The 24,921-nt window shown below is 46.9% G+C and overlaps 1 long non-coding RNA gene across 1 annotated transcript; it reads left to right on the top strand.

Annotated features, from left to right (window-relative positions):
* The first annotated feature begins 1,694 nt into the window (after nucleotides 1-1,694).
* Nucleotides 1,695-17,224, top strand: LOC139076852 (uncharacterized). The gene is made up of 3 exons (XR_011528868.1): nucleotides 1,695-5,055; nucleotides 5,668-5,785; nucleotides 12,503-17,224. It is a non-coding gene; the product is annotated as an uncharacterized lncRNA (long non-coding RNA).
* Nucleotides 17,225-24,921: the final 7,697 nt, after the last annotated feature.

Below are 24,921 nucleotides of genomic sequence, written 5' to 3'. Positions count from 1 at the left end.
ATGAGATCAAAACCAACCTGTCTTGTTTAAGCCAATATGACTCTACGTTTTCTCGTGCCCTCAGCCAAGCCTAATCCTCTTTTATCTTGTGGTGCCCAGCACAGAGTGGGCACTCATCAAATGTCAGCTTCCTTCTCGGCTTTCTTTAAAGGCTCCCTGGCTCCTGGGCTGTCACTGGTACTGGCTCCCGTGTTTTAGTGCTGCCCGTACCCGCCCGTTCATCTGGCAGGCCCCTGAGGGTAGAAACTGTGTCTTATTTTTCTCCTTTGCCTCTCACAAGGTAGACGTTTGATTTGTTGAATCAAATTGTGCAATTCATCGGTCAGATGAAGTTCAGTGAAAATAGAAACTATAAATTGCAGAAATGCAGGATGGAGAAAGACTAGCCAGGATCAAAAGACCTGGGAGTCCCGAGAGACCAGAGGCTAAGGGGTCAACAATGACTGCCGTGATTTTTAAGTCGAATGTAAACTTGGGAGGCATGAACTAAATGAAGTGGCGTGAAGGAACCTACTGGTAGGAAGAGTAACCCAAATAGTAATCACCAAATAAAAAGGTGATTCTCAAAGAGGGGGTGGGGATGGTGGTAGAGAGGTTTAATTTTTAAAAAATCTACTAAAAAAAACCTACTTTCTGGGCCCCACCCCTGGAGAATCTGCTTAACAGCTCCCCCAGGGCATCTACTAAGCAGCCAGGATAAAAAATAGCTGATGAGATGACAAGGTGAAAGTATTTGGTTGTTTCACTCAGAAAAATATATGAAGTCATTTAACTGTCTTCCCAAGTATATGAAAATTTGTTTGAGGTGGATGTGGTGCATTTCTCTCTCCTGAGGATCAAACAGAGGAAACGCTTCAGTTACAGCCAGGGAAATGAGAAGAATTCTTGGGGTCTGAGTCCAGCCGCTGACCCCTTTGCCTCAGGCAGGGCGGTTCACCTCCCTGGGCCTGGTGCTTCCTCCGTGAAGGCGGGGAGCCGGGCCTTGTGATCTGGCTCAGCCCTGAGAGTTTGGGCTCTGTTTGGGGGTGCTCACCTGGGCCAGGACTTCCCACAGTAGGGGCTTTATCGTGTGTTCCGTGGAAGTTATCCACAGGGCGAGCCAGTCTCCTCCCAGTTCCTGATGACCGGCGTGGCTGAGGCTCGGCAGCTCACCGTCTGTGCCCGACATGTGCAGAGAAGGCGGCACGCGGTGCCCTGAGTGTGGCCTTAAGGGCCACTTGCCCATCGCTTTTCTTCTCTTTCTCATTTCCACTTACTCCCCTTTCTCTCCCCCTCTCCCTGCCTCCTCCCTATTATTGTAAAATAGTACTTTAAACTCTAGAGCCAGGCTCTTCAATTAAGGTGTAGACAAAGTGGCTTGACTCCACTTGATTAAAAACTCTGTGAATGGGAGAGAACACAAACCTCAAAACATTTGCCTTTCAAAGCCAGAAGAGGGGGGAGAGAGAAACTGTTATGCGATCTCGAATTTGCCAGAGAATTTGCCAGATGTCAGTTTAAAGCGCCTAAAGAATTCCTAAGCCTTTGTTTACCAAATCCTCCCTCCGCACAGTCAGAACCTCGCGGGAGCCCGGCCGGTGGCTACCTGACCGCAGAGGCCACCGAAAGGCCAAAACAGAAGGGGAAGGGGCGGAATGGGGGATGGGGGAGGTATTTGAATTTGAGTTTTTCTCTTAATTATCTGGGGCTGCCCTCTGAGAAACCTGCTCTCTTTGCATTGGGAAATTAACTCTTAATCTCCACAAATGAGGGCAATCAACCCATTTACTAAATAAACACAGATCATTGCAGACTGTCTGCCCCTCTTTGTGATTTAATTGGAGAATGGCTTCACCTGAGGGAGGAGCCGAGGCGTGGCTGAGCCCAAGCAACCTGGCAGGGTCCCCAAAGGGAGGTGGGTGTTGAAGAGGTAGTTAAGAGATGGCGGAGGGAGCTGGGTTGTGATGAGGCCTTTCAGGGCTTTGAGATTTCCTTTTCCTTAGTAAATTGGAGTCCTTCCCTGGCTCAGGTCTTATCTGAATTTATTTGGGGCCTCCTGTTGTACGGTGTTAATTTTGGCTTTGAAAGTGTGAAGCTGGTTAAAGCAACTTTGTGTGTGTGTGTGTGTGTGTGTGTGAGGAAGATTGGCCCTGAGCTAATCTGTTGCCAATCTTCCTCTTTTTACTTGAGGAAGATTGTCCCTGAGCTAACATCTGTGTCAATCTTCCTCTATTTTATGTGGGATGCCACCACGGCGTGGCTTGATGAGTGGTGCTAGGTCCACGCCTGGGATCCAAACCTGCGAACCCTGGGGTGCCAAAGCAGAGTGTGCAAACCCAACCACTACAGCACTGGGCCAGCCCTGAAGCAACTCTTATTCGAATGCTGGCTATCAGAAGTCTCTGGGAGGGGAACAGGGAAGCCCTGTATTTCTTAGCTAACTCTCTTATTAATATGCTGAGCAATCTCCCCTTGCTTTAGTCACCAGGTACTTTGGCTTTAAGTAGTCACAGAAGGTTATTCCAATCCTGGGTAGTTACACTGCGGCAGGATGCAGTGCCTGGCGCATAGAGGGTGCGCAGTAAGTGACTGAATGAATGCATGCATGAATAAGGTACATCTTCAGCTGAAAATGGGGAAATAAAGCCACATAGCCCTCATTTATTTAAAAAAATGTGCTTAGAGATTACCATGCGCCAGGCACTGTGCGAAGTGCTGGGAATATAACGGGTCCCTGCTGCCATCCTGGAACTCAGGGTCCTGATGAACAAACGAAGCTGTGATGACCAAGCTGTGATGACCGTGGGTTTGTCTCAGATTTACCCTAGGAGTTTGGCCCTGAGCTAGGAACCAGCCCTGCTGTGATGTAAAAAGGGGGCTGATTGGAGAATGGTTTGGGGATTTATTTTTCAGAAAGGACATCGGAGGTCAGTAATTCTTCCCCTTCGTTTTACAGATGAGAAAACCGAAGCCCAAGATGGTGGAGCGAGTTGTCCAAGGGTTCACAGAAAGAACTGGAACTAGAATCCACATTTTTGGGTTCTTAGGCTTCTGCTTGATCCAAGAGCTTTGCACATAATGGCCCAACTTTATTTGTGGGTCTGTTTATCTTTGCTTCCTGCTAACCTCACACCGGAAGTGCTTGTGTGAGATCCAGAGTGGAAAGATCCGAGGGACCGGCCTGGCAGGGGCCTTGGGTGGGCTTGTGCCCGGGAGAGTCACGGGACACCGGCGAGTGTGGCTGCTCTGCTCAGGGGCCACAGCAGCGGTGCTTGGTCAGGAAGGAACTGGAAGGGGGGTACAGAAATTGCTGTCAGTGGGACCCCAGAGGCCGGGGGAGGGGTCTGGGGCTGTTCTGGGCCGTGTGAGCTGGGCAATGAGCTGCTGATCTGTGCTGTGGTCTCCAGCAGACTTGTGAGGAGCTGCTACCGATGGGGAGGCGTTTTGAAAACAGCCCAAGAGGCGAGAGAGGAAACATTTAAAGAAGAGATAAACAAAAGAGGTGACAGACTTCTCACGTTAGCAAAAGGGGCCTCAGTTTTGCTGTGAAACTCCACTCCTCCTCTTCCCCTAGCATGCCACTGAGGGGGCTCGTCCGCGGTTCCCGGAGGTGACCACTGTGTTAAGGCCTTAGTTCTGAGGACCATGTTGGTCTTGCTGTGTCTGAGCCCTGGGGTTGATGATATCCTGATTTAAATTCCAGCCAAACAGTAAGAGCCAGCCAGCCGATGGACTCCAATGTCTGGATTAGTCGGATCTTCACTATTTTTATGAACTGTAACATTCATTGAGTGCTTCCCACAGCCAGGCTTTGTGCTGAGCCCCTAACCTGCTCTATCTCCTGGAATCTTCATCACAACAGCCCTTTGAGATGGCCACTGTTTATTGGACCCATTTTATAGGCGGGGAAACGAAGGTCTGGAGATGTCCCTGATCACACAGGGAGGGAGGAAAAGAACAGGACTTTGAAGCCAGGACTTGCTTTGCAGAAAACACGTGTGGAAGGGGAGCAAAGAGGGAGGAAGTGAAGCCCCTTCCTGGGTGTGGGAGCCACCTGATCCCCCCAGTGTGTCTGGCCCCCAGTCCCCAAGGGCAGGCCGACCGGGAGAGTGTGTGTTCCCTGTGGAAGCCTCTAGGAGGACGCGTTTCCATCTACTGCCTCTGTCGCCAGCTGTCCGAGAGGACATCACAGGGGCAGGACATTTCTGGGATGCTGGAGCACTGAGGGGTGGCCAGAATGCTGGGCCTTCCCTAGTAGCCACCTCACATTTCTCACTCTGCTAGGAGGAGCGATAAAGTCGTTTTTCCATTAACTATTTTGAAAGCTCTTATTTTTGGTATAGTGGGGGCTCCCCTCCACTTTCTTTGGAGATGCAGTTTGAGAGTAATGGTTGAGAGCACTCGTTTTGTGGATTTGAATCCACAGCAGCTTGTTAGTTATGTGGCTTTGGACAAGCTGCTTAACTTCTCTGGGCCTCAGTTTCCTCATCTGTTAAATGGTGATAATATCAGCACCCGCCTCGTAGGATTGTGACGATCAAGTGAGATAATGCAATGAACTTAGTACCTGGCCTGCTGTAAATGTTCAAGAAAGGGTCATTATTATTGTTCTTTAATGGTGTAAAGAGACAATTTGGTCTAGGCAGATGGGGGCTCAAGTTTCTGGTTTCCCAGAAGGCCGCCAGCATCCTCGGTGCCCAGGTGAGATTGAAAGTGCTGTAGAAATGGCAGGGCCAGGGCAAAGTCATGCTTCAATCTGAATGTTTCCAGCAAGTTGAAAAGCTGAAGAGATGGCCATTTGAAAGTTGCTACAGACCACAGGAGCAACCGAAGAGAAAACTTTCCTTTCCAAATCTGGATGCCTACAACCCATACAAAAAAGATATTTTGGGCATCCCATGTTTATTTCTACCCATGTCCTTTTTAGGCATAGGGCTTCCAGAACCAAGAACTGTGCTAAGGACAAATGAAGAGGAAAGGTTATTTTTCATTCCTAGGCAATATGCATATAGAGTTTATCAACATGATCACAACCTTTTGCGGAGCTGAACTTCTAATGGGAAACAGGGAAAAAATGTAAGTGGTACATTTCTCACCATGCTTTACATTACTGCTTTATATTGTCCTGCCCGTTTCATTTGGGATGCAAACCAACTCAAACTGCCCTGCGGAGCACTTTAGATTTACAGAGCCTGTGGAACCCTTCCCAGTTTTGCAAATGGAAGGGCCCTAAGCAGTTACTTGCTGCACGGCAAGCCCCCCCGGCAGGCAGCATCCGCAAGGAGGGCCTAGTTGTGTTTCCCAAGTAGCCCTGCCCTTGGTGGGCGCCTAATAAATATTTGTGGAATAAATGAGTTGTTGTTTTCTACCTTGCCCTATGCAGCTCAATTTGTTGGTTTAAAAGAATTTTCCTCATCACAATTTCCAAAAGCTTAAACAGTAACATTTGTGTTTATGTATGTATGTAAAATAACAATTAATTAGAAAGTGCTGTTTTATGTTGTCGCTGGTGAAAAGCAGTGGCCTCTCTTTTATGACTTCTATAATCTAGTAAGAGCTTTGAGCACCCAAAGGCTTAGAATACTATCTTACTGTTTAAAAACCACAGATTCTTTTGATAAACATTAAAAAAAAAAAACCTTCACAATTGCCCAGAAAGTCTAATGAGTTTTTATCTGCATTTTTTAGAGCGGCTAAATAACTTGCCTGAGATCACAGAGCTGGTGAGTTATAACGGCTGGGGTTTGAACCCAGGCGGTCTGGCTCGAGAACGGGAGGCACCACTTGATCATGCTGATAATATGAGGTGTGTGTGTCACTGGGCATTGGGCAGTTCTGGCTGGAGAGATCTCACCTCTGTCTGAACTCCAGGGAGAGAGCGGTCTCTTTAAAGGGTTTCCATTCCATTTTGGACAGCTTTAATTGTTAGCAAGTCCTTCATTATATTGAACTGAAATCTGTGTCTGCGAGGTTTCCATTGATCTTCACAGCGCAAATGTAGTCCCTCTTCCACGTAACCACCCGCGGATATGTGAGTGCCACCCTCCCCCACACCTCCTCCTCTAAACTGTTTTTGGGAACAGTGGAAAGAGGTCCTCTCAAGATTCCAGGACCCCAAAGCAGCCGACGCTGAGAGGAGGTTGGACGGGGCTTATGCAGGAGGCGGAATGTTAAATCAGGCATTGTAAACAGCTGCTAGGCAGTGTTTAGAATGGTGGGCAAGGAATTCCCTAGGAACCAGCTAAGGATGGCTCACCATCCCTGAATTATACACTTCCCTGGAACACAGACGTTGCCATAAGATGTAATTGGTCCTGAAAGTGGTGAGCACAGTGGAATAGCAATGACTCCAGCCCTCTGATTTGTAGCTGAGTCTTTATGCCCACATAGATGGGGTTCAGTGGGAAAGGGAACCAGACGTGCAAAATTAGTGAGGATGAGACCAGAAAAAGACATCATAACAGGGAGGGGCCTGGATGGGGATGAAAAGTAGGTGCCGCAGCTGGAGTGATTACGTGGTGCCCGGCGGGTTTGAAATGGCAGCAAACCCTTGCTAAGTGAGAGGAGACAAATAGATGCTCTGGCAAGAGAGCCAGAAATGCCAATTTAAACCCTTGCTGTCCTCTCCATCAATTACATCATAGAAATGAAAATGCATGGGTATGTTGCAGGGTGGGTATGGCCGCAAAGCAAATGGAGCCAGCTCCCTGGGGAAAGCTCAGGCAAGAGGACTGAAGGAGAAACACATTTTGGCAGCCATTTTTAGCTGTCTCTGCCCCCACTCCCACCCCAGCCTTCAGGACCTGATGAATGGGTGGCTTATCCTCGTGTAACCACGTGGCTGAGTGTCTCTAAATGGTCAGCAAAGATGTGACAGCCCCAGAGTTCAGCAGAGCCCCAATCCTTATTGGGACTGAGATGCTCTGGAGAGGCAGCAAAGATGGCCAACAGGAGACCCTTTCATTGTGTCCAGATGCTTGTGTTCCTTCATCCGTCTGAAGCCATGTGCACTAGGCCCTGTGCTTGGCGCTGCACATACAGGGGTAAACAAGACCAGTGTGGCTCCTGCATAGTGCCTTCCAGGCTTCCTGGGTGCCCACGCCATGCAAGGCTTTGTGCTAGCCTGAATGGGTATGCAGGCTCTGACTGTCCCATCCTCTTTTAGGGCTTCTGGAAAGAGATGTGGAGGGTGAAAATCTTCTGTGCTGTTGGAATAGTGATGGCTCTGGGTACAGGAATGCTGGATGTTGGGACTGCCCATGCTGACTGTCTTCTTGGAGATGTGAGGTCTGCGGCCCCAGAGGGCTTCTTGGAGGAATACTCACAGGACACCCACCCCCACCCCCGACCCCTCAGCTTTTATGTCTGTCTTACTCTTGGAGACAAACTCCCCTTTGTCTAAATTTGGATATTGTTCTCTCTAATGGAGAGGAGCAAAAGTCTAGCAACGCCAGCTTCCCTTGGAATCTCAAGCCAAGCGTTTGAGCAGACAGGCATTGCTCATCCTGAGTCTCTCAGCATCTCCCAGCGATTAACATAACATGACACCAGGCCCATCAAGATAAGGATCCTAATGGCCACAATGGCTTCCCTTTCTTCCCTCAGCCGTCTTTATTGCTCTGCACGTTACGCTCGCTTCCAGCAGAGAAGAGTTTATAAGCGTGGGGCTAGGCGAGCCCGTTCTGCAGGCAGCTCCCCGCAAGGCTCGTGCAAGGGCTCCAGGGACAGAGATGCATTTCCCTTTAATAAGCTTCTCACACTACATTAAAGATAAAAGGGGAAGGGAAATATTTATATTCTGACAAAGCAGCTCTTCCCTTCAGGCTCTTGTTTTATTTATTAACTTGCTCTGTCCCTCTCTCTGTCTCTCTCTCTCTTTCGGGGGTAGGCATTTCCTCTCCTTCTCCCCTTTAGTCATTAATTTTGCAGGTGAGTGACAGTGACAGGAGGACTTTAGAATCATTGTCAAAGAGATGTGATTCGTATGTGGGTCCCATTCCCAGGTGACACAAACAGCTGTTCCTCTGCCCTCCTGGGAGCTGCTCCCCCTCACCAGCCTGACAGGTGGCACTCAGATGGCAGAAGGCAGCATACTGGTTAAGTTGTGTCATTTAAAACGAAGCTGTGTCAGTCCAGCAGGTTGTTCAGAGGTGCAGTAACCTGGATGCGTGACTGCACACCTGGGCTGCCTTCGACCTTTTGTTTGTTACACGTTTTCTTCTCTCACAGAGGTGATCCCTTAAAGATGCCTATTTCCTCCAGCTAACCTGCCCAAAACCAATAAAACACAGGTATGCTGTTCCGAATTTCTAGTCACCCCTTTTGCAATGATTTTCATTAAAGTTTCAGACCACCTATTGTTCCAAAGCCTGTGCGAGTTTGTTAAGGGTTAATCCTCTGAACAGCCCCCTCCCCTACAAGGAGTTGCCTAGATTAGCAGTCAGGAGACAGACGGGGATGTATGTGTGAGGGGATTAGGATCTGCTCAGTTTGCCTGTGTAATACCTGGGAGTATTCATCCTCTTTTCCAAGTAGAAGCTCTCTATAGTTTGGTAGTGACTTCTTTTTTAATGATACATAATCATCAATTAAAAATTCAAAGTAGAGGCGCCCCCCCCCCCCCAACATGGTCGAGTGGTTAAGTTCATGGACTCCGCTTCGGTGGCCCAGGGATTCCCCCGTTCGGATCCTGGGCACGGACGTGGCACCTCTCACCAAGCCATGCTGAGGCGGCATCCCACATGCCACAACTAGAAGGGCCCACAACTAAAAATACACAACTATGTACCCAGGGCCTTTGGGGAGAAGAAGAAGAAGAAAAAAAGAAGATTGGCAACAGATGTTAGCTCAGGTGAAAAAAAAATTCAAAGTACAAGGAAAGCAACAAATGCCCTACCACCCACTTGTGGAGAAGCAGCTAGGGTGCTGCTTCAGAGCTCGGGATCTGGAGGTGGAAGCCTTGGGTTTGAAGCACTGCCACTTGCCACCTGTGTCCCCATAGGAAGCATCCCAGGTCTGTTTCCCTACCTGTAAACTGGGGGTGATAATAGTCTCTATCACTGCTTAGGAATCTTAGGAGGATTAAATACAGACGCACCTGTAACGTCTTTAAGATAGCACTGGACACACAGTGTAGTCCATAATAAGAATTAGCTATTGTTACTATTACCATCCCAAATAACCAATGAATAACAGTAAGTAATATTCTGGACTTCACCTTATGTATATGCAGAGAGAGAGGACAGAAATAATTTTATAGCAACAGGATCATATTATGCATGCTTTCAAAAATAAAATATTGGGTTTGGTTTTACCTGAACTTAACAGAAGAAAGGCACTCAGGTGAAATTGATGACCTTTACATATTAGTTCCTGAATGACAAGGTATATTAGTTTCCAAAAGATCACTCCCAGGTTAAGAAAAAACATAATAGATGATGAAAGTCAAAGGAAAGGTTGGGTGGGTGCTTTTGACTGACTTTCTGCCTAGTGATTGGCTGTTTCAATGCTCTCCGGCTTCTTCCGGTTCCCAATCTTTGATGCTTCCGTTATCTGTAATTTGTTTGGGTTTATGGCACCTGCATTCTGATTTGCATCCATTTATTTCTCCAGGGTTTAGTCCTCTGGATTCAATGTTTACTGCTAGTCCTTTTACCAAACTTTCCTGTTGCTCGTGCTCTGATTTGAGCCGTTTCTTGACTGGCTGTATCATTGTCATGTGGGTTTTCTCCCCCTCCCCCTGCAGAAGGACTCATCAGGGCTACATGGCCTGAATTCCTTCACATTTGAGGATGTCTGAGCGTTACCTCTCTGTATGGGGATGACTGCTTGCTGAGGGTAACATTCCTGGGTCACCTTTTCTTTCCCTCAGAACCTTCTGGCATTGAATGTTGCTATTTAGAAGGAGGAAGGCAGCTTTATCATTTCCCCCTTGTAGGGCCCTAGATTTTCTGCTTGGATGCTTGAAGGATTCTTTATTCTTGAAGTCGTGATGGTTCTATATCAGGTTTTCCTTGTTTAGAGGGAGACGCCCCCCCCCCCCCCCGCAACTTCCATCTGCAGATTCAAATATTCCTTGATTTTGGAGAAATTTTTCTGTATTATGCCCTCAAATATTTTTTTGGTTCTATTTTTGGGGTGGGGAAGAGGTTTCTCTTTCAGGTATGGACACCAATTTATTCTCTATTTATACTCCTTCCTTTCTAGTTTCTTTAATCTTTGTCTTGTCCCTCTGTTTTAACTTTTATTACCTTAAGTATTTCCTGGATGTGTTTGTTTCATTTTTCTTGGGAGGGGGATGTTGCCTTTATTTTTTCTCATAGAAGATGATGATGTTCTGGTTCTTAATTGTTTCCTTAGCTGCTGGATCTCTCCTTTTATCTCACTCTTTTGCTAGGTTTTTGAGCTTGTCCTGAGTGTTTCCCAAGAGGCAGAGGGAAATTCCCACCCCCGACACCGATAGTGTCACTTGGGGAGAGACAGGAAACACAGATAAAGCTAAACGACAATCAGAACCCTCTATAAGCTGAAGATGCGTCATCTTGACAGCAGGTGCTAGAGGTGTTTGGAAGAAGGACTGGTTACTAAGGGTTGATGGTTGAGATCTTCAGAGAACTGGGACAGGGAGCTGAGCAACATTGCAGTTTTGGAAAGCTGCCCAGGACAGGTGTGGGCATCGTGAGTCCCCCAGGCTGTGAGGACAGGAGAGGAAAGGACAGACGGTGGAGAGTGGGAACCACAGTGTGGGCTGGAGCCACACTATGGTGGGTTCCCCCGGCAAGTGGCTAGGTCCTCAGGCTTCAAAGTCACACAACCTGGGTTCAGGTCTTTCCTGCCTGCTCGCTTGGTGACCTTGGGCAAGGTACTTGATCTCTCTGAGCCTCACTTTCCTCATCTGTCAAATGGGAATGATAGTATAAGCCATCTAGTAGCATTGTTAATGAAGATTAAATGAGATAACTCATCTAAAGGGAAAGGTGATTAACACATTGTAATAGGTAGCAATAAATGGTGGCTATTATTGTGGACGGTCTTGAGTCCCTAACTAGATTCTGAGCTCCCCGGGGGAAGGATTGTACGTTTTTCCTCATTTTATGCCCAGCACATGGTAGATGATCAGTAAATGTGTGGATGACTTTATTGTATCAGTTAGGTTGCAGGTCGTTGCAGGCAGCAGAAACCCTAACTCAAACTGGCTCAAGCCAGGGATTGCTGGCCTGCTGCCTGTGGATCCACTACCTGTTTTCGTGCAGTCCATGAGCTAAGAATGGGTTTTACACTTTTAAATGTTTGAAAAAAAATCAAAAGGAGAATATTTGGAGAAACTTGAAAATTATATGAAATTCAAATTTCAGTGTCTATAAAAAAGTTTTATTGAAACACACCCGTACTCATTCATTTACATATGCGTAGGGCAGATATTGGCAAACTTTCTGTAAAGGGGGACAGATAGTAAATATTTTAGGCTTTGCAGACTCTGCGTCCTCTGTCCTAACTACTCTGCCATTGTAGCAGGAAAATGGCCCTAGGCAATAACCTTCAAAGAGAAGACAAGACCTGAGGACAGGAAACAGCAAAAAGTGGAAAGGCCCGTGGACGGGAAGGCAGCTCTCCGGAGTTCTGGGCTTGACTCTCACCAGCCAATGTTAGGGTTTTGGTCAAGTCACTGAACTTCTCTGGCTCAGATTATCTGCAAAACAAAATGGTTGGACTAGATTTTGAAAGCTTCTTTTAGCTCTGAAAGTTCTCTTTTTCTATTTGGTGTCCTAGTTTAAGTCCCCGGACCTTTTCTGAAGATGTGTACAGCAGGCAGAATAGTGCTCCGATGGCAAGCAACAGAAACCAGCTCTAGTTGATTTAAGTGCAAAAAATATTTATTGTAAGGCTGCCATGGTAGGTCACAGAACTAAAGCGAAAGCAGAAAAGACAAGCTTGGAGAGGACAGGAGCCAGGGCAGGTCAAGGCAGCAGGAGCTAAAGAAGAGTTTCTTCAGAACACCGCAGTCTCAGCTGAACTCTGACTATTCTCAAGATCATTCAAGATTAAAATTCTCATGTTATGTTGCTGGTCTAGCTTAGGGTTGTATAAAGGAACCCCCATGATTGTATCCAACAGGGAAGGATAGTTCCCAAAGCCAAATGAGGGGCTACGACCAGAAAAAGGAGGAATGGATCCTGAGCAGATATCCATGCTAAAGGGTGTGGTTGTCTGAGTGCTAGACATTGTAGCATGAGGAGCCAACAAATGATTCAAAGAAATCAAAATGTTTCTTGAGTCATTTGCTCATTTTCTCAGCAAATACTTACTGAATTTGCGAATGGCATTTTGGAGGACGCCAAAGAAATAGAATAATGACCTGTAAGACTGGTGGGAAAAGGTGCTCGGATCTCACTCAGGATGACCTGGGAACACAATTATATTCCCTTTTAATTTGAGTCATTAAAATATATCTGAGCATATGCAACTGCTGCTCATTATAGGAGAGATGTTAAGTAATTCTCTAATTGTATGTATTACACCGTAGGCAGAGGAGCCTGAGACAAGTGACTTACGTGTCAAGGGGCAGAGCTAGAAGCAGGACTTGACTTCCTGACTTGAATAACTGTTCTAAGGCAGCTGCCTAGCAACCACGGCCCCCGTTCAGGAGCAGCTATCGTGTGAGGAGGCTGGTGCCTGGCTCCCCCACTACGCCACGAACTTCTCAAGGGCAGGACCTGGCTCCTGGTCCTCTGTTTCCCCCCAAGGCCTCACGTGGCACTGGGCCTGCAGAAGACAGATGCTCAATAAGGAGCCTGCGTTACAGCTTCCACGGATGAAGCCGAGCCTGTCTATGGCTGCTTCGGATGCAGACTCTGAAGCCAAAGAGGATTGCAAACATCCTGGCATCTGTCCGAAAAGCCTAGTCTAGGGGCACAGAAGGACTTAACTCAGAGCAGAAGAGTTTCAGAGTCTTTGCTAACAGGAGATTGAGCTGTGAGCTCAGGGCGTTCACCTTAGACGGCTTCTCCCTCTCAGTGTGTACGTTATTACTTCTGGCAAATCATGAAAAACATGACCTCACAAAGAAACCAGTGAGAGCCATCATCTTGATTCATCTCTCTCCTTTTCAATGGGAAAAAACTGGCCTGTGCCTCGAACTTTGCTCAGCAGGAAATGTTTATAGAAATTAGTCGTCAATCGAGGACTTGTGCATGTGTGTGCTCTTTGTTTAGAGAAACTCACCAACGCCCTGGACTCACCTCTGGAGGCTCCCGGCCAGGCCTTCAGCAGCACCCCTGGTCCCACGGCCGAGGCTCAGGCAGGCCACGGCTCCACGGCCGGGGCTTCGCGGCTGGATCCCGGGGCGTGCATCTCAGAGGCCGTGAAATCACTGACCAAATAAAATTGCTTCTTCTTTTCATTGTTATTTGCCCTTACCTGAAAAGGGGGTTTGTGTTATTACCTTCTCCCCTGAGGCCATCAGTCTGCCCCTCCAGCTCTAGATTTGTGGGATGGCAGTGACTTCCAGCTTCAGTTTCACAACAGCTTAAAGTGTCTCCAGTTATCTGCAGCCTGTTGAGAAATCCTCAAAACTAAATTCGTCTCGGTTCACTTAGGCTTCCTAAGTCAGCATCACCGTGTGCTGCAAGGAGCAGCAGGGGGGATGTGGGGAAATCAGAGGCCTCACAGACGGCCGTGTCTCCAAAAAGATTGGCGCCCTTGGACGTTATTCTGGGCTGGTTCATCACCACTTTTCTCATCTCCGTGGCAGGAATATGGTGTTCATTTGTTTAAAGAAAGATTTTGTTTTTTCTGAATCTCAGCATCAACCAGCCCCTCTACACTTGCTCCTTCATTGTCTCCTGGTATCTACATAACTGTGGTTCCTTCACTTTCCCCCTCGGCCCTCACCATTTTCCACATCCATTGCCGTGTCACGTCAATCCCCTGCCCTTGTGTGCGACAGTGAATCTGAGGAGTTTATTACTAAAGTCCATTTGGGCTGACTTCCTCCATGTCAGTTTCCCTGGCCACTCCAGTGGGCACTCAAGATCTTGCCCTTTGCTTTGGAGACCTTCCTGGTGGGCCACCCTTACCTACACCTCCCTTATAAGCCAAGAGATTCTCCAGGGAGCCCAGCTGACCTCCTCAACTTCCTTGTTTTCCAATACTCGCTTAAAAGCAAAACTACAAGAAAATAATTTTCCTTCTGCTTCAGCCGGACTTCATTTTTCTCCATGTAGCCGCAGAGATTAGAACCACACGAATCTAGAGCGATGTTGAAGGATTTGACAAGAAAAGTCCAAAGAGAAGCGTGGCAGCAATATTAGCAGGCATGGTCTCGGATGAGGCTGTCCAAAGGCAGCTGACACCACGTCTGCCCTCCAGAGCCCAGCGCGTGGCTTGCTGTGCGGGTCTGCTCTGAGCTAACGCAGGACCACCTACTTTTTGGACAGTTCCCCTCTTTTCCCTCCCCTTTTGCCCTTTCTCTTAAAAAGTTTCCAAACTTTTTAATGTCACACCCGTTTAGACGGTGATTCAAATACCAGGAGCATCCAAAGAATGTTTAAAGTTTCCATTCATCAAGCGGCTTTGCTAGAGTTCAGGCGGGACACACCCAGGGCTGTGGGTGGGATTGACAGCCAGACCGGTGGTTCGTCTACTCTCCAGCTGGGTGCTCTGGAGCGGGTTAGAGACACAGGCCTGAGGCTCAGCAGGGGAAGAGGTATGAAGGACAGATGAACAGTAGTAGAAGGGGCGTGTGTGCAGCGGATTCCAGCACAGGCCGATCTCCCTTTCTCTCTGCCCGGATCTTTCTTTCTCTGAAGCTGACCCACTGACACTCCCTCGCCTCATAATTAACACTCTGCGCAGTGGGAGCTTTTGTTTAGGGCTTTTTCCTCTAGGGAAGTTGTGGGGAGGGTTGGAGCAAAGGGAAGGTTTTTAGCAGGGAGGAACCTGCAGAAGAGAGAGCTGTGTGGAAAGCAGGGAAATGGGCAGGGTTTTGTTGAGCAAATCAAAACCCTTGCCAGAGCCTAGTTCCAGTTTATCTTTGTTACGTCACCAGACAATCAGCTGCTATGTTAGGAGAGAAGGGAAAAACCACACAGACCCAAATCTTGTCCCAAAGCTTGTCAATGACCATGTTCCTGTAGTCCCCCCTGAGTTGGTGGCCACCACATATCTCTGTGAAAACTCTTAACTGTAGTGTCCGGAACCCTGCTTGTATCCAGCCCAGTGAGATCATTAAAACTCACCCAAGGGCTGCAGACAATTAAAATAATGATGTACAGCTTCACAAATTGGCATGAGTAACTTGGGTGATACCAAAGAGGAAAGGAGGATTTTGAGCCTCTCCAGTAAATGAGCTTTAATGAGGATGTCTATTGCTTTTCCTGCCATCATTTCTTGTTCTAAAATAAAGCTACCAAGTTCTGTTGACATAATCCCTACAATGATGCTGTCCCCAGATGGGATGGCCCTCTGTCCAAAAGTCACACTCCCTATCTGATCACTTTTGTTTCTCTTGAACTGAAAAGGTCAGCTTGAGTGAGGTATTGCATGTAACCTTTGCAATTTTCATTTGATCCTATAAGAAGAGAGGGAAGGATTAGGTTTGAGTTGTGAGAAAATTCAGTGCTTACTTCACGGCTCTCTCCTCCTGATCATGGGGTGGTACGTTTTCCAACCTCTTGGGGAGTCCAGTTGATTAAACAAGGCTCATTCTGAGCTTGAATCAAACATGAGTTGAGGGCCGGGGAGGCCCCCAGCTGTTTGAAGGACCACCTGTTTGCAAAGAAGCCTCAAAATAGTAGAGTAAAAAGATTTTTTGGATAGAGCCAGCTCAGGCAAGGTCATGTCTTAAGGGAATAAGCTGTAACTGAATTAGAAACAGGTGGATTAGTTTTTCTTGAAAATATTCTTTTTTAAAAAAATTAGGGGGAAATTCTTAGCATGATGCATTTCAGATTTGATGCAACTGAGACTGGGGACAGGGGTGATTCACTGAATCCAGCGTGTGTGTATCAGCTAATGGCTGATGTTATGGCACCTGAGTATACAATGTATACATATCATACATGTTACCCATGAAAGCCTTCCATTGGCTAATGGAGCTCATGACCAGCACATAAATAAATTCTCTGTGTCTACACTTCTGTTTTTAAATCACTAGCTTGTTCTAAAAAACCACCATCACCACCACCAACAACAAAATTGCCAACGCCATCAATAGTTAATTCTAAAAACAGAAATGTAAAAACAAATATGTCTTATCTCATCTTTTAAATTTATATCATTTGATGTGCTCACAGTTCCTAATAAGGAAAGTAAAGATTAGTTAAACAAACTATTAGCTTAGGAAAAGACTTGTCAAGATTGGCCCACTCGACAAAAATGTGACTCATTCTCAAGTTATATGTGTGTATGTATACATATGCATGTATGAATAATCTTGTTGTCATGCCCCTGAAATGCCCACTAGGTGATCCACGAATTTCCCCCTATAATTTCAGCACAAAGCTTTGTATACAGCAGGTGCATCTTACTTGACTGCATTGTATTAAGCATCTACCACAAGGGGTAGGGCAAATAAACCTTGGAGTCAAGATTATCCTTGAAAAATCTCTTCAATGGCTTATGAACTACAATATAGGGACAGCTCTCACTAGGTCCAACACAGGCAGATTTGTCTCTGATAATGGATCAGACTTTTTTGTTTTGTCTGTTTTTGGTTGGGAGCCAGATGAATCAGCTGGCTTTTATTTGGAGGCCCTGATATACCCCAAACCCTTATCTTATCTTTCAAACTCTAGCCTTACATTCAGCCTCACCCTTGAGAGGTACAAGAAAAGTAAAACGAGCAGAGTGGACAGCAGATCCATGCCCCTCGCCTCGCTGGCTCTGGGGTCTGTCCTTGAGTGAGTGGGGGGTGGAAGGTACACACTATTGAAAGTGTTCTTTTTCTTTTTTCTTTGTGCCATGTGCACAGAGTTGAATTTGTATCATATATTATGAATCTACCATAAATATTTATTGAATTAACAAATGTTTAAGATGATATTAGATATTATTTGGTTCAATTGGTCTACTGACTTGTATGCATATAAGCTATTTTTCCTCACTGGAAAAAATCAATAGTTTAAATGGCTTTTAGTTATAGCAAAGCATGTGAAAGAGTCTAAAAGAAGAAATTACCAATTACTTTAAAAAGGAAAAAAAAAAAAAAAAACCAGCCAGACTACTTTGATGAAGGCCTTCCCATAAATATTCTGAATTTCTTAGGGGTACAATATATAGCAATACTGGCAATTTTAATACCATCACTAATCATTTGGAATACTCTGACATCCTTTCACTATAATATTTGTATATTTAGTGGAAGCTTTTTGAAAAGTCATTCCACTACCCAACAAAAGTCATTTTATAGTTATGATGTAATTTTAAGGTAGTATTTCAGGGCTGTCAAGATCAAAGACTTGAAATATGACTTACAAAAAAAAAGTTCTCAGGAGAGGCCACTCCAAACAACCTTCTAAAGGAACTAACCAATCACATCTCATCTTCTGTTTTCCTTTGGTTTTTGGAAATAGAATCATACAAAAGATACATTCTCCAGAGGCACATGAATTAAAATGAAAGAGTGAAAATAAATAATCCTAGATGAAACTTTCCCTCTGATTTAAACAGTGAGAAATATATGCACTCAATGTATTGGCCATAAAAATAGGAAAACTGTTCTCAAATTTTGAATTGGGCTCAATACCAAAATCTGAAAATGGATATCATGAAAGCCACTTTATGGTTATTGCGTTAATTGGAGGAAATTTTTTTAATGCACGGGGGGTGTCTGTCTAGTTTATCTTCTTGGGCCTTATAAGCCAAAACTAGAGATTATCTTTAAAAGTGAAAATCCTTTCAGTACAATAAAACCCAAATTGACGTATTAAGTTTTTCTATATTTTTGCTTGCTGACTACTGTAAACTCAGCTGTCAACTACTGATCTGGCCTGAAGGGACTGTCCTGGGTGGATTCACAAAAGTATTTACTTTCTCTGCTTGTCCAAGGTGATGAAGAAGGGTGACATCAAGTTATAGCGCTCCACGGTGGCCCCCTCTGACTTCCTCAGGCTAAAGAGAGGAAAAACAAAAAGCCAAACAATGCTCGTTCACTTATAAAGCATTTTTAGATGGTGACGATTATTTTTTGATCATGATCTACCAACCCTTTAAAAGAAAAATAAGGAAAAAGAAGTGTTTGTGGTGCCTACCCCCATCCCCCCAGTGACTCAGAGCAGGACTCCAACACAGTATCTTTCTTTTGAGCTTCTTGACGGATTTGGCTGAGACAGCTCAATTGTTCTGAAGAAGACTGGCCCTACAGGTGGAAGAAGCAACTGAAGATCACAAGCAAGTAAAAAAAAAAACCCAAAAAACTCAATTTACACTTTTCCTCCAGAACGAGAGGACATTTGCTTTTGTCTTTGGAAGACGTCACTTCCAGTGAAAAATCCAAATTGTACAATGTGATGTACCCACTTGAGACTTGAGATAGGCTACTGCCTCGAAGGGCTGCTCTCCCAAGTTGTCCACACATCACTGCTTGTCTCTGAAGGCTATGCTCCCTCGCAAAGCACACACTTGTCTCCGACGCAGTCATAGCCGTAGTCATAAGAGTGTGTAACCACCACCACGATGGCAGCTACCCCTCCACAGGGCCCACCGCTGTGTGTCTGACCCAGACTGGCCATGTGCACTTGTTGGCTCGTTCATCTTCACAGCTCTCCCTTAAAGAAGGGTTTATTATCACCATTTTACAAATGAGGAAACTGAGTTCAGAGATGTTCTGTGGGCTAGCGTCTCATGATGAGGAAGTAGTAAACTGCAACTCGGACCCATGTCTGACTTTAAACACATTCTTTTATACTCTCCATTTCTAATACTCTAGCCAACTGTTACGGCTATTTCTCTTTTGAGGGGGATTTTAGGGGAGATGAGGAGCCAAATAAACTGGGAGAGGGCGTCTGGGAATTTTTCAGGAAGATCGGACAATAAGTGCCTAGTACTATCCTGGATATTCCTTCAATGAACTTGGAAGGCCAGGTTCATTCACTGTTGTCTCCCATTGGTGGGCATATAAGAGATCAATAAATGTGAAATGAATGGAGATAATAGATGCTCATTAAATTTGTTCTGAATTGAATTTTAAAACCACTGCCATACCAACAGTTGGGAATCCACAATTTCTACACAGGAAGAGTTTAAGGAATGGTGATCTGGTTGAAAGGGAGCCTAGGTGGACTGTCTTGGAGCATATCGAGGGCTGGCTGGTTTGGTGACAGTGGCAATGAGTGGTAATGACGGCAACTCAGGACACAGCAGAGTCCTCTCTAACCTACTCAGCATGGCGCCTGAGTACCTGCTCCAGCCCAGTGAGGGGTCAGTGGTCTCAGGGCCAGTGAAGAACCCACCACCTAACACAGACATTACAGGGAGTCTGTGAAGGACAGGACGGACTGGCTGGTCCTTCCCCCGGTGGTCAGCTCTCTGCTGCCAGCAGTGCTGCAGCTCGACTGCTCAGGATGTTTTCTGCAATGCAATGACAGTGTGATGGAAGAGCCATCGCCTCAGCACCACGCAGCCCTGCCAAGCCTTGGGAGTGCCTATGTTCGCGCTGGCCTCAGCTGCTCTCCTGAGAACCCACCCCGCTTGGTGAGGCCCACAGATGGAAAGGAGGGAGGGGTGCCTTCCCTAATATAACATCTTAGCACATTAATCAAAAGTAAAATGAAAGCAAATTTCCCCCAAATATAAACCATGCCGATGACATCTCTCTCTTTAGAACAGGGCTGTGGCAGGGTCCAGCTGGGCTCGCCAGCCCGTATCCATGGATGTAAGCGAGAAGAGTGCAGAGGATGTAGGAGATAAAGTTTCTCTGTTAGGGAGGAGATTTGAAACTGGATTCAAACGAAAGAGAGGGGCCTTATTGTTGAGGTTTGCGTCTCGGAGGAAGACATCTTTCCAGCTGAAACACTTAACAAACCAAACCCACAGAATTGGAAATTCTAGACTCTTGGTTGAGAGCACCTGGGGGCCCGGTCGTCCGCTCTCTCTTCTCTGGGAGGCCATACTTTTGACATGTCTGGATTAAGGGAGGCCTTGTGCCATTCTCCGGAGGTTTCCTCTCTGCAATCTGACCTCCCTCCACAGTCTCCAAGTGTTTTAGATCCAGAGGCCATTTTCCCTCTCGCCTGGCATCCGTCTGAGAGGGTGAAAGCATGTGTGAATGAGAATGTACCTTACAGACAGGAGTTCCCTTGAAGACTCCTGTACTCCTCTCAGAGCCTAGAGTAGTGGCGGCCAAAGCAGAGACTCAGCAAAGGCCCATCAAATAAATAAAACAATGGACTGGAATGCTCTCTTGTTGGCCGATCTGAAAACCAAAATCCTTACAAGCTGCTTCCTGTTTCGCAATATTGGCCTCATTTCTGGGAGCAAGGAGAGCGAGGAGAAAGTCTGATGAGAACTGTCCATGAAGGCAGGGTGTTAAATGCAGTCTTTCCCCTGGAAAGAGTGGCCACGGCACAAGACAAGTTTCCACCTTGTCCTTCTCTCCAGGGCGGCCTGGTTATCGTGTTTCTAGGGAGAAAAAGAGATATTTCCAAGAGCAGAGAAGAAGAGAGAGCTCAGGAAAACCTGGGCCTCCAGGTGCTTTTTCAACCGAAGAGTCGATTGGACTTTTGACCCTTCGAATACTACACACAAAAAGGTTTTTTGTACCTTCTCATTTATGAAGTCTATCAAAGTGGGACAAACATGAAATAAAATTAAGCCCATAAATTTAACAATCACTCTCGCTTGCTGTTAGAAACCTCTTAAGAATTTATGCCCAAGTTTCTATTTTATCTGTAACTATAACTTTGTTTTCACTGGAAGGGGAAGTTCCTTCAGCGGAGGGTAATTTAATTTTGTCAGTAACCAGACACATTCTGTTTAGATTTGGAATCCTTTTAAAATGGGAGCTTTCTATCAATCACCCGCCCAAGCGTGTTTGGACTGTGGGTTCTTGGAGAAAGGGGCCCTCTGCCTATTGATGACGTGGGGACCGGACCTCCTTCTCAGAGGCAGCTTCCAGGAGAGAAATATTATCAATATCCACGTGTTAATTAGCAGGAAATGGCCTGGCCGCGTGGCCTCCCCGGTCCCCCATCCGGCCGAAGCCTTCCTTCTCCGAAAGCGGCCGCTGGACGCTGCAGAAGGGAGGAGAATTCTAGCAACAGTGAAAATGTAACTTTCCACTCCATCACAAGAAGCCAGACACAGAAACCATATTCAAAGAGTTCTTTGTCCACAAGATAACGTTTGAATCGGAAACTTGTTTAGCCAGATTCTCCTGTTACAATTTACTGCTTCATCAGGTGGGGGCAGGGAAAGGCACAATCCAGCCTTTAAATAATAGGAGGATTCCCACAGGAAGGTCGGCAACTCCAAATGCGTGTTTTTAAAAATCGCTCGTGTCCCCGCACCTCAGCCTCGGGCGTGGAAAATGCGCCTGTGGCTGCGGGAGTGTGCCTGCTTGGGAGGAGGGACTCTGCGCAAATACCCACACACGAGAGTGTGCGGCTTTCAAGTCGGAGAGGAAAAAACAGCCAAGAGCGGTGGAGTTTAGAATACCTTCCCTCCCAGGGATTAGAGGCGGGAGCAGAGACTGGAGGAATGGGAGAGGGGAAAGGATGGACAGACATCTCCCTGCAGTGAACTCCTGGGAGAACAATCGCCTTTGTTCAAAGCAGGCTGAGAGAGCAGCTTGGGAAGCACCGGATCCGGGCTCGGGGCAGGTTAGGGCCTGCGTGCACGCGTGAGGTCTCCTGGTGACCAAGGGCCCAGGTGGGTGGGCCTGGAATGCTGATACTAGAGAAGGGCTGAGGGGGTGTTTTGGCCCATTCTCTGCCCACCTCCACCCAGAGTTGCGACTGCTTCCCTCCTGAAGCCCCCTCCAGCGTTCCTAGTGGGGGATGGGAGAGAGCAGACTTCCTGCCTCCCTGGGGAGAGCCAGGTTGGCTGCGGGGCCGGCCGTGGACTGGGATTCCACTGCCCAGTGCTGGGGCCCTGGTCCTGACTGGGCCACAATCCCCTGGGGAGTTAAAACAAAACAAAAGCATTCCTGGGCCCCCTAATATCTTTTGAATCCAAATCTTCATGGAGATTAGGCTTGAGAATTTGTGTTTTGCAAAACTCTCCAGATATTCTCGTGCTACTGGTGAGGAAACTGATGACTTGTTAGGAACCTTCTAGCATGAATTCACTCTTTGTTTAGTTTTAAACCTGCTCATACATGTGAACCAGTTGCGAATTCCAAACTCCCAAATTGGCCAAAGCTCTAAGGGGCCTGCGTGGACTCCAGGGCAGACTTGTCCAGCTAACACCTTTCCTAAAATGGGTTTGGGGAGAGCCATTCACCTGGAATCCTTCAGACTTCTGGTCTCCCAGGACAAGGACTCAGTGTCATCAGGCTTATGTTTTCCATATCTGATGTCTTGGAAGTCGGGCATGGCTGCCCACAGGTCCAGGCCAGCCACTGGGAGGTGGGAGAGAATGGAACTAAGAGGACACCAACCTGTGTCTCAGTCTAGGACATTCTGCGCAGCGTGGTCCCTCGGGCCTCCATCTCGTCCCTCACACCCCTCCTGGCCGAGCTCTTGTGCTTAAAAGCACTATTCTCATCTTTTGGTTTGTATGAGTTCTTGCAAAACGTGTATCGTTGTCCTGTTCATTGATTCCTTCAACAATATTTGCTGCCTGTCTCCTATAGCTCAGGCATTTGGGACACATTAGTGAACAAAACCATCGGGGATCCTGCACTCGTGGGATGTATATACTAACAGGGGGTGAAAGACAGCAATCTATAAGCATAAAAATAAGAACATTGTCAATGTGTTAGAAGGCGCTAAGTGCTATAGGGAAAATAATCCAGAAAAGGGGATCAGGAGTGCTGGCAGGGAGGGGGTGGGGAAGCTACAATGTTGCATTTTCTCAGCATCTACTTTTTATTTATAAAAATGGAACTGCTACATAGCTTATTTTGTCTTTTGCTTAGCACCAAGTTTTTAACTGTTGCATAATATTCCATGGTACGTGTTTTTCTCTTTCCGGGTGTGGACCCTCCATTGCTTCCAGTTTTCCCCTGCCATGAATAACACTGCACTCAGCATTGTTGTAGGTTAGAAACGTGTTTGAGATTTATGCCCAGGAGTGGAATAGCTGAGCTGTTAGGTCTACCTATACTTGATTTCGCCAATGTGCCAGATTGCTCCCCAGAATTGGTGCAAAAGCCCACCCTCCCATCAGCATGTACAAGGGTCCCCATGTCTCCAGACCCCTGCCAACACTTGGCATTATCCAGCTTCCTGGAGTTTTTGCCCGAGCAGTGTGGCTTCTCTTACCAGCTCTCCTGCTAAAACAACGTTCTGCCTTTGCTCTCCATGGCACTTCCTTCCCAGGCTCCCCTCGGCTCTCATCCTCACTTCACTCACCCTCCACTTTCTTCTACCCACGAGCACTACTTGTCTGCATCGCTGGGCTGTCTTTCTAAACTCAACTTCCTTCCACTTGGACTTGATATCCTGAGGTCAGAAATCCCACCTCCTAGTTGGCAAGATAGTGTCCCAAATTCTGTCCTACTCTTACCTGGTGTAGCAATTTTGCTTCTACACTATTTTCGGGATGTCTGACCCTGCGTAGGGCCTGTGGTGGCTTTCCATATCCTGTCTCATCGAGTCTAAATTCTCCCATCTGGCTTCAAGACCTCCCACCAACTTGCCCTGCTCTTCTGGCCCTCTTGGGGCTTTGCCCGTGTTCTTCCCTCAGCCGGAACCACCCGCTCCGCTCCTGCACTTTGCTGGACTCACCGTGGCTCAGCTCACTTTCACGTTCTCCTTCCCCGGGTCTGGATGAGGTGTCCCCACAGCACTCGGGGCTTTCCTCTGTTGTGACACTTGCCCAGACTCTGCTGTGGACACGCTTGGCTTCCGGCTCTTTGAGGGAGAGACTGGGACTGTGTCCTGTTCACCGTCCCAGCGCAGCACCTGCTGCTGTGTGCAGCACAAGCAGGCGTTCAATCGATGTTCATCGACGGAGTGAAGGAAAGAAGCAGTGAGCGAGTGGGTGAAGGCTCTCCACCTTCACACGCACGATTGTTCCAGCCCGCTTGAAATACTTCTGTCTTCTATCCGTTCGTCTGCTTCCCTTTTTTTCAAAATTTGATTCAAAATCCAGCAAGTCCATAAATCTTACCCATACCCCTGAGCCGATCACTGCTCCTGCTTTTTTTGAACTCCTGTGTTCTTTGTTTTTCCATTGGATTTAGGGTTTGCAAATGCCATAGGCCCACATTATAAAGGAAGCTGTCTTGGATGGGGTCCTCCTGCTCTTTCCGGCCCACGGCCAAGGTCTGTCCTAAAGGATCTCCCTGCAGTCCCTCCTCCCGTGTGTCCAGCATCCGCTCACCCCTCTTCTGGGTAGGCTGCCTGTTGGGGAACACCCCTCCTTCACTTTCAACCCAGGTGTGGAGATGGGGGTAGGGAGGGACCTAACCCTCAGCCAATCGGTTCATCTATTCCCTAGGCCACACACACACACACACACACACGCACACACACACGCACGCGTGTGAAAGAGACAGAGAGAGAGAAACTTTTTTCCTGGACTTAACCTGAGGGGATGATGTTAGGTCTAGAAGTTTTGGCAGTTACCTTGTCACCATGAGGCAAGGGACCATCTGAGAAAAAAGCCAATCCCGCAGAAGCTGACCCAAGAGACAAGGAGAGAGAAACCAGTCCTTTTCTCGAGCTGCACCTGAAGTCAGTCCTACTCCTGGGATTTTAGGACATGAGCCAAAGTTATTTCGAGACCATGATAATTCATTATTTGGTATTTGATGTCTAACATTAAATAAGGGATAGAATA

Source organism: Equus przewalskii, chromosome 17 (genome assembly GCF_037783145.1).
Source record: "Equus przewalskii isolate Varuska chromosome 17, EquPr2, whole genome shotgun sequence".
Taxonomy (NCBI): Eukaryota; Metazoa; Chordata; class Mammalia; order Perissodactyla; family Equidae; genus Equus; species Equus przewalskii.
This window is presented reverse-complemented; position numbering and strand designations above follow the sequence as displayed.